The following is a 15,175-nucleotide window of genomic DNA, read 5'->3' on the forward strand; positions in this document are numbered from 1 at the left end:
TAAGATCAGAAGGAAGGAGGGGAGGACCTCTCTTATCAGTGAACTTGGGGAAGGGCATGTGTGAAGAAGGAAGAGGAAAGGTGGGACCGGGAGGGGAGAAGGGAGGGGCTTACGGGGGGATACAAAGTGAATAAAGTGTAATTAATAAAATAAAATAAAATTTTAAAAAAAGAAAGTGATAGACTCATCTTTCAGTCTCAAGATGAACATGATGGAGAGTTTATAAGTCTCAGTTTGTTTCTGATATAAAATATAAAGAATTTAAAAGGTGTCTTTTCATCTCAATGGTTAAAATTTTTTTGAAAATTAATTTTTCAATTAAATTTTAATTTTTTATATTAATTACGGTTTATTTATTTTGTATCCCAGCTGTAGCCCCTTCCCTCATTCCCTCCCGATTCCACCCTCCCTCCCCAAGTCCACTGATAGGGGAGGTCCTCCTCTCCTTCCATCTGACTCTAGTTTATCAGGTCTTATCAGGACTGGCTGCAATGTCCTGCTCTGTGACCTAGGAAGGCTTCTCCTCCATTCTAGCAGCTTCATTCATAATACCCAGAAGTTGGAAACAACATAGATGTCCCTCAACCTATCAGGTCTCATTAGGATTGGCTGGATTGTCTTCCTCTATGGCTTGACAAGCCTGCACCTCCCTTCCCCACGGGGAGGTGATCAGAGAGCCAGAGACTGAGTTCATGTCAGAGACAGCCCCTTTACTCCTTACTAGGGAACCCACTTGGATACTGAGCTGCCATGGGCTACATCTGAGCAGAGGTTTTAGGTCTATCTCCACGCAGGGTATTTTTGTTTTTATTTTTTGTTTTTTGGCTCTGGTGGTATTCTTGTGGAGCTCATGTCCTCTCCAGGTCTTTCTGTCTCCCCTTCCTTTCATAAAATTCCATGCATTCTGTCCAAAGTTTGGCTGAGTCTCAGCCTCTGCTTTGATACCTGGATCAGTGGAGTCTTTCAGAAGCTGTCTGCGGTAGGTTCCTGTCCTGTTACCTGTCTCCTCCTGCTTCCAATGTCTGTCATATTTGCTCTTCTGAAGGAGGACTGAACATCTTCCCCAGTGTCTTACTTGTTATTTAGCTTCTTTATCCTATATTATATGGCTAATATCCACTTATAAGTGAGTATATACCATCTGTGTCTTTCTGCTTCTGGGTTACCTCACTCAAGATGATCTTTTCTAGTTACCACCATTAGCCTGCAAATTTCATGATTTCCTTGTTTGTAATAGCTGAGTAGTATTTCATTGTGTAAAGATACCACAATTTTTGTATCCATTCCTCCATTGAGGGACATCTAGGTTGTTTCTAGATTCTGGCTATTATGAATAGAATATGGTTGGCTACGAACATTGTTGAGCAAATGTCTTGTTGTATAGTTGAGTATGTTTTGGATACATGCCCAGAAATGGTATAGCTGGATCCTGAGGTAGCAATATTCCCAGTTTTCTGAGAAAGCACCACCACATTGATTTTCAAAGTGGTTGTACAAGTATATATTCCCACAAGCAATGGATGAAGTTTTCTCTTTCTCCACATCCTCTCCAGCATGTGCTGTCACTTGGGTTTTTGATCTTAGCCATTTTGATGGATGTAAGGTGAAATCTCAGGGTCCTTTTGATTTGTCTCTCCCTGATGACTAAGGCCATTGAACATTTCTTTAAGTGTTTCTCTGCCATTCAATATTCCTTTACTGAGAATTCTCTGTTCAGCTCTGAAACTCATTTTATAATTTGATTACTAGGTTTATTGTTGTTTAACTTCTTAAGTTCCTCATATATTCTGGATATTACCCCTTTGTCAGATATAAGGTTTGTGAAGATCCTTCCTAATTTGTAGGTTGTTGTTTTTGTTTTGTTTGTTCTGATTTGATTGTCCTTTGCTTTACAGAGACAAATTTCTTGATAGATATACAGCAAGCATATAGCCAACCACAAACAAAATTTAAATCAGTCCTACTAAAATCAGGGAGAAGGCAAGACTGCCCACTCTCTCCATATTGTATCAATGTATTTTGGAAATCCTAGCTATAACAATAATAAAAACAAAGGAAATAAAGGGGATACAAACAGAAAAGAGGAAATCAAAGTATCACTATTCACAGATAATATTATAATATACATAAGTGACCCCAGAAATTCTACCATATAATTCCTATGGCTGATAAACACCTTTAGCAAAGTAGCTGGATACAATATTAACTAAAAAAAAAAAAATCAGTAGTCCTCTTGTATACAAAAGACAAAGTGGCTGAGAAAGGAATTAGGAAAACAATACCCTTCATAATAACCACAAATATCATAAAGTACCTTGGTATAACTCTATCCAAGAAAGTGAAAGGCTTGTATAAAAATAGCTTAAAGTCTCTGAAGCGAGAAATAGAAGATATCTGAAGATAGAAATATCTCCCATGTTCATGGATCGGTAAGATTAACATTGTAAAAATGGCCATCTCATCAAAAGCAATCTACAGAGTCAATGCAATTCCTATCAAAATACCAACAGAATTCTTTACAGACCTTGAAACAACAATTCTCATCTTCATATGGCAAAAAAAAAAAATCCCAGAATAGCTGAAATCATCCTGTACAATAAAAGAACTTCTGGAGATACCTCCATCCCTGATCTCAAGCTGTGCTGTAGAGCAACAGTAGTAACAAGGGCATGTACTGATATAGAAACAGACTAGAGGATCAATGGAGTAAAATTGAAGACCAAGAAATAAACCCACAGACCTTGGGACACCTGATTTTTGACACACACACACACACAAAAGCCAAAAACGTGCAATGGAAAAAAATATAGCATTTTCAAGAAATGGTTATGGTCTACCTGGATATCTACATGTAGAAAAATGCAAATAGATCTATACTTATCATCTTGTGCCAAAGTAAAGTTTAAGTGGATTAAAAGCCTCAACATTAAATGAGACACACTAAATCTATTTGAAGAAAAAGTGGAGAAGAGCCTTGAAATCATTAGCACAGGAGATAACTTCCTGAACAGAACACCAACAGCACCTTATACCAATTTGAGTGGCTAAGATAAAAAACTCAAGTGAGACCCCGAGCTGGAGAGATTGTGGAGAAAGGGGAACACTCCTCCATTGCTGGTGAGAATGTAACCTTTACAACCACTTTGGAAATTAATCTGCCCCTTTCTGAGAAATTCAGGAATAGTGCTACCTCAGGACCCAGCTATACCATCCCTGGGTATTTTTTTTCTGGAAGATGCTCAACCATGCAAGGACATTTGCTCAACCACATTCATAGCAACTTTATTTGTAATAGCAGAATCTGGAAACAACCTAGATGTCCCTCAGCTGAAAAATGGACACATTTATACAATGGAGTACTACTCAATATTGCAAACAAGGAAATCATGAAATTGCAGGCAAATTGATGGAAATAGAAAAGATCATTCTGAAGGAGTTAACCCAGAAACAGAAAGACACACATGGTCTGTACTTATTTGTAAGTGGATATTAGCTATATAATGTACAATAAACATACTAAAGTCTACAGATCTAACAAAGCTAATCAACAAACAGGACACTAGGGAAGATGCTTAATTCTCATTTGGAAGGGAAAACAGGATTAGACACCAGAAGTAGCAGAAGAGAGATGGGAGCCTACCACCCACCAGGGGAATCATATCAGATGTACAGACTCACAGCCAGCATTTGGACAGAGTACAAGGAGTTTCTTGGAAGACAGGGCATATAGATTGACCCAGAGGGGATAAGAACACAAGAAGACCAACAAAGCCAAAAAAAAAAAAATCTGGGTGGGCCCACGGGTAACTGCAGAGCCAGATGCATCAACCAAAGACCATGCATAAGGAGGATATAGAAACTCCCCACCCTTGCTCAAATGTAGGCCAAAGACAGGCTCAGTCTCCTTTTGGGTTTCCTAGTAAGAGGAGATGAGAAGAGACAGTCTCTGACATAAACTAGATTGACTGTTCGTTGATTGCTTCTCCCTGATTAGGGGACCGAGCCAGCCCACAGAAGAAAAGGATCCAGAAATTCCTGATGGGACCTGATAGGCTAGGGTCAGACAGTAGGGGATGACTTACCATATCAGAAGACTAGGGGAGAGTGATAGGGAGGGAGAGGAAGGGACATGTTACCAGGAGGAGATGAGGGAGGGAGCTACAACGTAGATATAAAGTGAATAATTTGTAAAAAAAAAAAAAAAAAAAATAATCATTGTAATAAAAAAGAGAAGAAAAAATATCAACTTTAGTTGACAAATATTTTAAAGCATAGGATATTTCCTTAGATTTAATAACTCCATTGAGGGTGGCTTTGGTGGCTCATAACTCTAACCACAATACTTTGAAGCATGAGGCAAGTGCTGTATTCAGATTTTAAAAATAACTGGTGGAGCTACAGTGTGATCCCTGCCTAACAGACAAACACACACGCACACACACACACACACACACATAGAGACAACCAGACAGGCAGGCAGGCAGGTAGGCAGACAAGCAGACAAACAGACAGCCAGATGATAGAAAAATGAGAGATGGAGAGTTAGAAGATGATAGGTAGGTAGGTAGATACATACATATGTACATACATACATACATATGCACATGCATACATACATAGACACATAGATACACACATAGATACATAGATGATAAATAAATCATATTTAATAGATAAATGGTAAATAGAAGATAGATTATAGATAGACAGATATAATTTGTAGAAAAATGAAAGACCAATAGCTAGATATATGATAGCCATATAATTATATAGATAATATAAAACTGGTAGATAGATAAGAAATAATAATACATAGATAATAAATGATATATAATTAGATACATGAGATATAGATGATGGAATGTAAGATATATGATTGATAAACAGATGATAGCTGGATAGCTAGATTACATCTCAATAGATATATGATAGATGATAAATATATAAATAGATGCTAGATATATATAGATAAATATATAATAAATAAATGATGAATGAATGTTAGATGGTCAATAGATAATAGAGAGATGTAGTGTAGAAATATATATGTATAGACAGATGATAGGTAGATGAGAGATACATAAAAGATAAATAGGTAGATAGTTGTTAGGTAATCGGTACATAAAAGATAGATAAATAGGTAGATAGATATTAGGTAATAGGTAGATAGATAGATGATCAATAGTTAGATTATAGATAGATGAATGATTCATAATAGATTATAGATAGATGCTGGATTGGTGATAGAGATGATAGAGAAAATTAAACAGACAGATATAGATAGATAGATAGATAGATAGATAGATAGATAGATAGATAGACTGATGATAGATTGATACATGATAGAGTAGATAGATTGATGATAAATAAATAGATGATAGATATAGAAATGATAGGTAGGTAGATAGATGGATGGATAGATAGATAGATAGATAGATAGATAGATAGATAGATAGATCACTTCAGTCTGTGCTTACACTAGAGTTTACATATTTGTGAATTTTATGGTCAACTAACCTAGACTTCTCACACTGAAAAAGTAATCATTTGAAATATGTCCAGAATAAGTTTCTAGACAAACTATTTGCCAATGACCCTGGGAATGAAAGTGCCCTGCCTTCATGGTACAGAATGAAAGAAGATTATACAATGTAAGACTAAATAGGGAACACTGGGAAAAAGAGTAAAAGCATCATGGAATAGTTATGTTGATTATATGTGAACAAAGTTCTTAGAAAATATAGAGAATAAAATCAAACTCAAACAAGGATGCATTAAACTTAGATAACTAAGAAGAGAAAAATATCCTGATGAGCTTATTAATGATATTGCCATTTTTTCTTATCATGCATGCATAAATCAGTTATATAGCTGTACATAATCCTAACGAAAAATGCAGCACAGCCAAATGTTACAAAAATGATTCATTTTGTGAATGGACCTATTTTGAAGGTTGCTAATGTATATTATGAAGTTTAATTTTTAAAGTTCATAATTATATTAAATCAGTATTTATCAATGTTTTAAAGTGCATGCCAGTTTATGTTTTCTGTGAACAATATTCTTATAATAGAGATTTTGGTATAAACTTTATGCTAAGTCATACTTCTTAATATGCATTTGGGCACTTAGAAAGAAAGATTGAGGAAGCCACGGTAAGAAAAATGAATAAAACTTTAACCAAAGTTGGGATAAATAAAATCAGCATTTAGGATTGTAAATGATAAGACTATTCATTTAGTGCTTATTTAGTAGTGTGTAGCAGTGAACATGAACAATTTTTTATTAAACTCCAGCTGCCATGAAACTAAGAGAATTTCGAAGTTAATGAGAGAATTACACTAAGACATTCGATTTGCATTATATTCTCTGTTGCACAACTGAGATTGGATTAAAGCTAATCAGAGAATAAGGGAATATACATACATAGTAATGTATATTGGCTTTGAAAAATACTGTGTTAATTCATACTTCTGCATTCTTTACTTTATGCTAGTTAGTATTCATATTATAAAAACATTTTGTCATTGGTCCTGCTTTATATATAAAGGGTAATATATACTAACATTAACCAACAGATAAAATCTTTTGTAACTTATTACATTTTCTAAGTGGAAAACTACTGATAAAAAATGTACATTCTAGAGTGAAATAAGAGACAGCTTGGTAGGATATGAGTTGTCAAATTGTGATTGGCTCATGTAGGAGAAGCTGAGAACACAGAACCTGTTAACTCTACAGGGCAGATTGTTTAAGTATCTCTAATCTGATGTTATTATCTCTAATCTGGTGAGAATATTTGGAGAGCTGTAGGTCTCCATTTTAAACTGGAAGATCAGAAAAGCTGGAATCTGGCGTCACTGAAAAAATTAAGCAGAAGTAGCATTAGCAGTCACAGGATAGTTATTTGTCAGCAAAAATGAAGAAGACAAAAGAACATTTGGTTAATATATCTACTTTATCTGATCTACTGGTAGAAAATTTCAGTCATATTTAGGGTAAATATTTCCACTTGCAATAACCTGATTAAGAAAATTCCTCACAGGTATGCCCTATGGCTTAAATTTTAATTTATTCCACCATAGGTAAGGTGTAAATTAAACATTTAATTAACAAGTTAATATTGAGCAAGGAGTAAAAAAAATGATTCTGTCTAAAGGTAACAGTGAATATCTGAGATGTACTTTAGCAGTGGAGTGTTTCCTGGCATCAGAGAGACACTGAGTACAGTTTTAACAACAATACAAGAAATGGAGAAAAAATGAGAGTGACAGAGAGAGAAATAGATTATATAGGTAGATGACGCTGTTGGAAAGATGATAGATAGAAAAATAAACACTGCATACACGGATAAACAGATAGAAAGATAGAGAAATGATTAATTGATAGAGATAGATTGATAGATTAGATAGATGGATAGATAGTAGATTGGTAGCTATGAAGAAAGAAAAACACAACAAGGACATTTGATCAACCATGTTTGTAGCAGCTTTATTTGTAATAGCCAGAACCTGGAAACAACCCAGATGTCCATCAACGAAGGAATGGATACAGAAATTGTGGTATTTTTACACAATGGAATACTACTCAGCAATCAAAAAGGAGGAAATCATGAAATTTGCAGGCAAATGGTGGGATCTAGAAAAGATCATTCTGAGTGAAGTATCCCAGAAGGAGAAAGACAAACATGGTATATACTCGCTTATTAGACCTACAAGATATGATAAACATAATGAAATCTACACACCTAAAGAAGATAATCAAGAAAGCTGACACGGGCGAAGATGATCAATCCTCATTTAGAAAGACAAATGGGATGTGCATTGAAGGTATGACAGGAGTCTACTGCAAAAGGCATCTGAAAGACTCTACCTAGCAGTGTTTCAAAGAAGACACTAAGACTCATAACCAAACCCTCGGCAGAGTGCAGGGAATCATATGAAAAAAGGGGAGTTAATATTATATGGAAGGGGAAAGAAGGGGAGTTAATATGATATGGAAAGGATAGGAGCTCTACAAGGACATCCATCCATCCGGGCACAGGGTTTTTTCTGAGACTGACACTCAACCAGGACCATCTATGGATATAACCTAGAACTTCTGTTCGGATGTGGCCGGTGGTAGCTCAGTAACCAAGTAGTTTTCCAAAGTAAGGGGAACAAGGACTATTTCTAACAGGATCTCAAGGGCAGGCTCTTTGACCTCCCTATCACCCCCCCCCCCAGAGGAGGAGCAGTCCTGTTAGGCCACAGAGGAGGACTTTGCATACAGCCCTGAAGATACCTGATAAAACAGGGTCAAATGAAAGGGGAGGAGGTCTTCCCCTATCAGTGGACTTGGAAAGGGGCAGGGAGGAGACCAGGGAGGGAGTGTGGGGTTGGGGAGGGAATGAGGGAGCGGGATACAGCTGGGACACAGAGTTAAAAAAATGTAACTAATAAGAAAAATAAAATGAAAGAAAGGAAGAAAGAAAGAAAGAAAGAAAGAAAGAAAGAAAGAAAGAAAGAAAGAAAAAGAAAGAAAGAAAGAGGAAAGAAGGAAGGAAAGAAAAGAAAGAATGAATGAAAGAAAGAAAAAGGGAAAGAAGAAAAAGAAGAGAGAAAATATAAAGAAAAGCCATCTCACTTCAGAAGTATAATTTTTAACCTACGTTTGGTGATGTAATCCTATACTTGAAAGTTATAGGCTAGAAGAAATGGATTTCGTGGTTTTCCTCAGTTATGTAGCAAGTTCTAAAACAGCTTAGGTTAATGGAAAACTTGACTTAATTTTGCACTCTACCAAGACGTAAGAAATGGAAATTTTCATTTATGGCATTTTCTTCACTAATATTATACTAGACAATTTAATAAAATGATGGGGAAATTTGGGAATAGGTTTTTCTGAAAAAAAATTGAGGAAAATAACATAACAAAGAAGGTTCAGATAATAAGGTAACAAATAAGGTTCAGATAATTGCACATGAATTGGGTGGAGGGGCACTAATAATACAGATAATTTTCACTGTTCTAGGATCCAAAGGAAGGAGAGGAAGACCTCCTCTATCAGTGGACTTGGGGAGGGGCATGCGTGGAGAAGGGGAAGGGAAGGTGGGTTTGGGAGGGGAGAAGGAAGGGGTTTATGGGGGGATACACAGTGAATAAAGTGTAATTAATAAAAATTAAAAAGTATTTTTCTGTGGCCTGATAATGCTGCTTCCTCCTCAGGGAGAGATAATTAAAGGGCAGTTCATGTCAGAGACAGTCCCTGTTCTTATTACAATGGAACCCACTTGGACACTGAACTGCCATGGGCTACATCTGTGCAGGGGTCTTAGGTTATCTACATGCATAGTCCTTGGTTGGAGAATCAGTCTCAGGAAAGACCCCTGTGCTCAGATTTTTGGTTCCTGTCCTCTCCAGATCTTACTGTTTCCCACTTCTTTCCTAAGATTCCCTGCACGCTGCCCAAAGAAGAAGACAATGCAGCCCCTCCTGATGAGACCTAATTGACTAGGATCAGAAGGAAGGAAAAGAAGTCCTCCCTCCCCTGTCAGTGGACCTGGGGAGGGGCATGCATGCAGAGGGTGGAGGGAAGGATTGGGACAGGAGGTGGGAGGGAACCACAGGGGGGATACAAAGTGAATAAAGTGTAATTAATAAAGATTTTTAAAAAGACTATTTTTAATTACAATTATTACATTTAGTTATTTATTGTGTGTGTGTGTGTAGTGTATATCTTTGTGTGGTGTGTGTGTCTGTGTCTGTGTGTGTGTTCCATAGCCCATAGCTTGTGTGTAGAGGTCAGAGGACAAGTTGTGGAAGCATATTCTCTCTTTTTCATGGTGACTCACAATGTTCAAACTTATGCCCTAGGATATGACAGAAAGTGTGCTTACCAGCTGAGCAATCTCACCAGCTCATGTTGAAGCACATATATGAATAATGAAAGTACACTTTGTGCAATAATGAGTGGTTGTTAAACACTGAGAACTATTTTAAATAATATTACAATGTTACCATTTGATAGATACATTACAGTTCTAGTTTACTTGCATGAAAGTTTACTTTCAAGATATGTCTAAATTTGGAATAAAATTATTGTATGAGAGAAGGATAAATAAAAAGAAAAGAGAAAGATAAGTAAATAATTTTAAAAAATGAGATGATGGTAGATAGATTGATAGATATATGATAGATAGGCAGATAGATAAGGAAACAAAAAAATTGGTATTTTTAGGATATCTGTATTTTTTAAATGGCAAGCTAATTTTTAAAAATATATTAATGTAAAACCTTAGTCCTCATTTGTTTTCATATTTTCTTGTCACACATGTTGCTATTAAGTCTTCTTTTTTATTTAAATTTTTATTTTTTCTGTTAATTACATTTTATTCACTTGTATCCCAGCTCTAGCACCCCTCCCTCATTCTCTCCCAATCCCACCCTTCCTCCTTCATCTCCTCCCATGCACCTCTCCAAGTCCACAAATAAGGGAGGATATCCCCTTCCATGTGACTTTAGTAAAGGCAATATTAGGTCTTCTTATATACATTCTTCTTAACAATGGGAATGTTTGCCTAGAAAATCTGATAAACACCTCACTTATTCCTGCCGTTTTTACTTGGAACTGATATCATTTACTCTCTAGTAGTTAAACTAGCCGTACACTGCTGTAATGTTTGAACCGGTTTTGCTCTCTCATAATTCAAGGCTTAGAAGCAGTTCAAGGAAACAGACTCTCTAGAGGGCAGTAGCGATTTTATTTGCCACCATGGCTTAAAGGAATAATAGTAATTAAGATCAAAGATCAATGATTCTGTTTTACAGCGGTAACATATAAGACTCACAATGTTAGTAGACTTTGCTTGTTATTTTAGGTTAGTTTTATTGGTTCATATTGCAAGTTGGGTCATAAAAAGGCACACATTAGACCTTACAAGCAATTTCACATTATTCCTACTACTAAATAGGATTGATTGTGACCTTTTTTTTTTTCCCTCCAGATTTTATGCAATGTGATTTACTTAAAGAGTTCTTTGTTTCTTTTGTTACACTGTAAGATTAAAATATTACATTAGCCTTCACAGTGACCAATTAGTAGTTCCAAGAGGAAAAAATGGATGGATGTTTTTTGAGATGTGTTTGAAAGCATAGTGCAGATCTTTGTTGTTCAAAACTCACCAGATGTGCATAAGGCCCTGAGTTATCTCTGCAGCACTTTAAAAGATGGTAAATCATTGACAATAATTATGAAAATCACCAAGTGATATAGTGCATCTGTTAATATATGTTAAATTAAAAATAACATGTGTGACAGGAAAATAAGAAAACTGATGATGACTAAAGTTGGTTTTACATTGATATTTTTTAATTAATTACCTGGATACTTTTTAAACACGGACATCCTAAAACACCTAAGTATTTGGTTTTTTATATTCTATATTAAGCTGAAGTTTAAAAATAATAATTTGTATTCTTAATTTTCTTCAGCCAAAATTAATCAATTCTGGTATCTTCTACACATTTCTTCTTGAATACCTGAGTAACGAAATACACCAGGTATAATACATTTACTTTTATTATTTTATATTTTAAAATTATATTTTCTTTGTTTTTAATTATTTGTTAAATTTTATTAACTCTGTATCCCAGCTGTATCTGCTCCCTCATTCCCTCCCGCCTCCTTCCCACCCTCATCTTCTCCCTGCCCCTTTCTAAGTCCACTGATTGGGGAGGGCCTCCTCCTCTTTCATCTGATCCTGTTTTATCAGGTATCTTCAGAACTGGCTACAAAGACCTTCTCTGTGGCCTAGTAGGACTGCTCCGTCCTTGGAGGGTGGAGAGGTCAAAGAGCCTGCCATTGAGTTCCTGTCAGAAATAGTCCCTGTTCCCCTTACTATGGGAAACCAGTTGGTTACTGAGCTACCATGGGCTTCATCTACCCAGAGGTTCTAGGTTATATCCATATATGGTCCTTGGTGGAGTGTCAGTCTCAGAAAAGACCCCTGTGCCCAGATGTATTTGATCCTTATGGAGATCCTATCCTTACCATGTCATACAAACTCCCCTTCTTTCATATGTTTCCCTGCACTCTGCCTAAGGGTCGGGTGTATATACTCACTCATATAGTTCTATAAGATATGATAAACATAGTGAAATCTATACACCTAAATAAGATAAACAAGAAAGAGGACCCAGGGTAAGATGATCAATCCTCACTTAGAAAGACAAATGGGAAGTACATTAACATAGAAGAAAACAAGTACCAGGACAGGATCCTATCGCATAGGGCCCCTGAGAGACTCTACCTAGCAGTGTATCAAAGCAGATTATAAGACTCATAAAATTGTATTTTCATCATTTATTCAAAATTTTCATATACTCCATTTGGATGAGATTAACCCATATTTTCATATCTCTTCCCAGATTCACTCATAGCTCTAATCATTCAATTTGCTCTTCTTTCTCCTTCTCATTCTATAATCCACAGAGTCCAGTTTGTATTGACCTACCCTTGGTTGTGGGGCCAACCATGAAGCATGAACTTTTACAGAATGCAAAAAAATATATCTAAAAGCTCATTCAGTTGTTAATAAACAGAAATGCAGGTTGCATCCAAACTGCATCTGGGATCAGCTGAATGAATTCAAATAACATCTGCATCATTTCTAGCTATGCATTTTTAGGCCAGACATCGCTGAAAGATGTTTTCTCAAAGAAGTGGGAAATAGTAAGAGCTGGAGAGGACAGGGTATCCACAAGGAGAGCAACAGAACAAGAAAATTTGAACACAGGGAACTTCCCAGAGACTCATACTACAACCAGGGACTCTTCATGGAGATAACCTAGAGCCCCTGCACAGATGTAGCCCATGGCAGTTCAGTGTCCAAGTGGGTTACATAGTAATGGGAAGAGGGACTGCCTCTGACATAATCTGATTGGCCTGCTCTTTGATCACCTCCCCCTGAGGGGGGAGCAGCCTTATCAGGCCACAGAAGAGGACAGAGCAGCCACTTTTGATGAGAACTGATAGACTAAGATCAGAAAGGAGAGGAGAACCTCCCCTATCAGTGGACTTGGGGAGGGGCATGCATGCAGAAAGGGGAGGGAGGGTGGGATCGGCAGGGGAGGAGGGAGGGACTTATGGGGGGATACATAATGAATTAATTGTAATTAATAAAAAATTTTAAAAAATTATAAAAAAAACACACACAAAAAAAGTGAGTAGATCTGTTATTGTGTCTAAGTCCATTACTGCTGTTATAAAATAAGAAATTAATTTATACAAAAAGCAGTTTATTAACCTCACAGTTTCTGAGGTTAGAAGTCCAAAACTGGATGGCTTTTTCTTAGTGAAAATGCAGAGGGATGAACAGGGCCTGAGCCTTAGCCTCACTTTGCAGTAATGTGTGCTCAGAAATACCAAGTTCATCAGAATTACTGGATTCCATAGAAACTTCAGAGTCCCATAATTTCTCAAATCTGTCATACTGAACAAATTTTATCATGAATCTTGAGTGCAAACCACAGCAAAACTATAGCACAGATTTATGGTTTGCATTACATGAGTTAATTTATAGTATATTTTAACAGTGACCTCAAGAAATCAGCCAAAGAAATGGTAACTATTATATTTTTGCTTACCCTACAAAATGATACCACTTGTGGATTTTTAAATCTAAAGGGAGTTAACCAATGAATCCAAGGCACCAGCTGATATTCAACTTTGATAGAATCACAAATGTTTTACAGTTTTAAAATTGAAATGAATGAACGCCATAGAAACCTAAGACCAGCATTTAGTATATTCATGTGTAAACACAAAGGTACTCATTTAGCCTAAAAATTTCAACTAACATCGTCTCCTACTAATATATATGATGCACCAAAACAAAATTTCTGTGAACAGATGTTCTTAATATCTGAGCTGAATTGGCCAATAGAATCTTTTAGCCCTTTAAGAACTATATATCTTTCCACCAACACTCAAGAGATCCTTCAGTTTAATTTTTTTCTGTGATTGGTTTATAAAAATAATCTTTCAAAGCCCCAATGTTTTCTCTATGTAGATACTTAATAAATGGAGATAAAATACTGATAATGAATTTTTACCACGTAGTGGGTAGCATTCCCAAATGCCCTGGACTACTTACAAGCACTGCTATGGGCCATATGATTGCTTAATCAGATCTCAAGGGATCATTGAAAACTCCAATGAAATGGAAATTAACTATGTTTATATCTTTATACACAGTGGTTTCTCCTGGTTGTAGTCATTTCTGGTAGAGAAGATTTGTGACCATTAATTAGGCAATTGAATACAAATTAGGACATTTCCCCAAAGAGGAAATCTTAATTTCCCAATATTCAATAGTTGTTGTCCACTGTGGTATTCAGGATTTGAAACAGACTTCTTAGCAAATTAGCAATGCTTCTCTGTGGTAAAATAATCATTCATGCAAGTGAAACAAAGTCAACCAATCACAATCTTTCTTGAACTCACAAAATCTAGAAGACTTAAAGTGTAAAAAAATCTTACAATATTTAAGAGTTAGAAGTGGTCCATTCTCAGAAAAGCTCACAGTTATTGAATTAGATTGTGCAGTCTTGGACATCTAAGCAGTAGAGTCAGAATTTCACTGCTATAAAATAAAATAAAATAAAATAAAATAAAATAAAATAAAAATGTCAGTGCAGAGATCCTTACAGTTGTTCTACCTGTGGTTTTTCAAGCATCCAGTAACTAGACTTCTTTTCTTATCATTTCTTGCATCAATTCCCAACTTTACCTCTTTTCCGGGGCAGGGGTGGTGGGAGAGAGAGTTTAACCATGAGAATCAAGTCTAGTGTTATCCATACAGGAAAAAGAAAAACAAAGGGTTAGAGGGCATGGGTAAATTTACTGTTCCGTTCTAGGAATAGTATGTATATGTCCAGGAATGCTCTAGCCCACCATTCAAACACAGGGTTATTACTTGTGGGATGAAATGTGTGATGGACAATTACTACTGTGCTTCTAACAGAAGAAAAACACATCACCAGTGAAAAAGTAGAAATAACAACCTAATAATAAATTCAAGCAAATCCATCCATTAAAATAACAGGTATAAGGAATGTATTGCTAAAAGGAGTGAAAAAAAAAGAAAAGACTAAATAGAAGAATAAAAGAATGATTAGAGAAGGAAGGAAGAATG

This window comes from Meriones unguiculatus, chromosome 3, assembly GCF_030254825.1.
Source record: "Meriones unguiculatus strain TT.TT164.6M chromosome 3, Bangor_MerUng_6.1, whole genome shotgun sequence".
NCBI classification, from domain to species: domain Eukaryota; kingdom Metazoa; phylum Chordata; class Mammalia; order Rodentia; family Muridae; genus Meriones; species Meriones unguiculatus.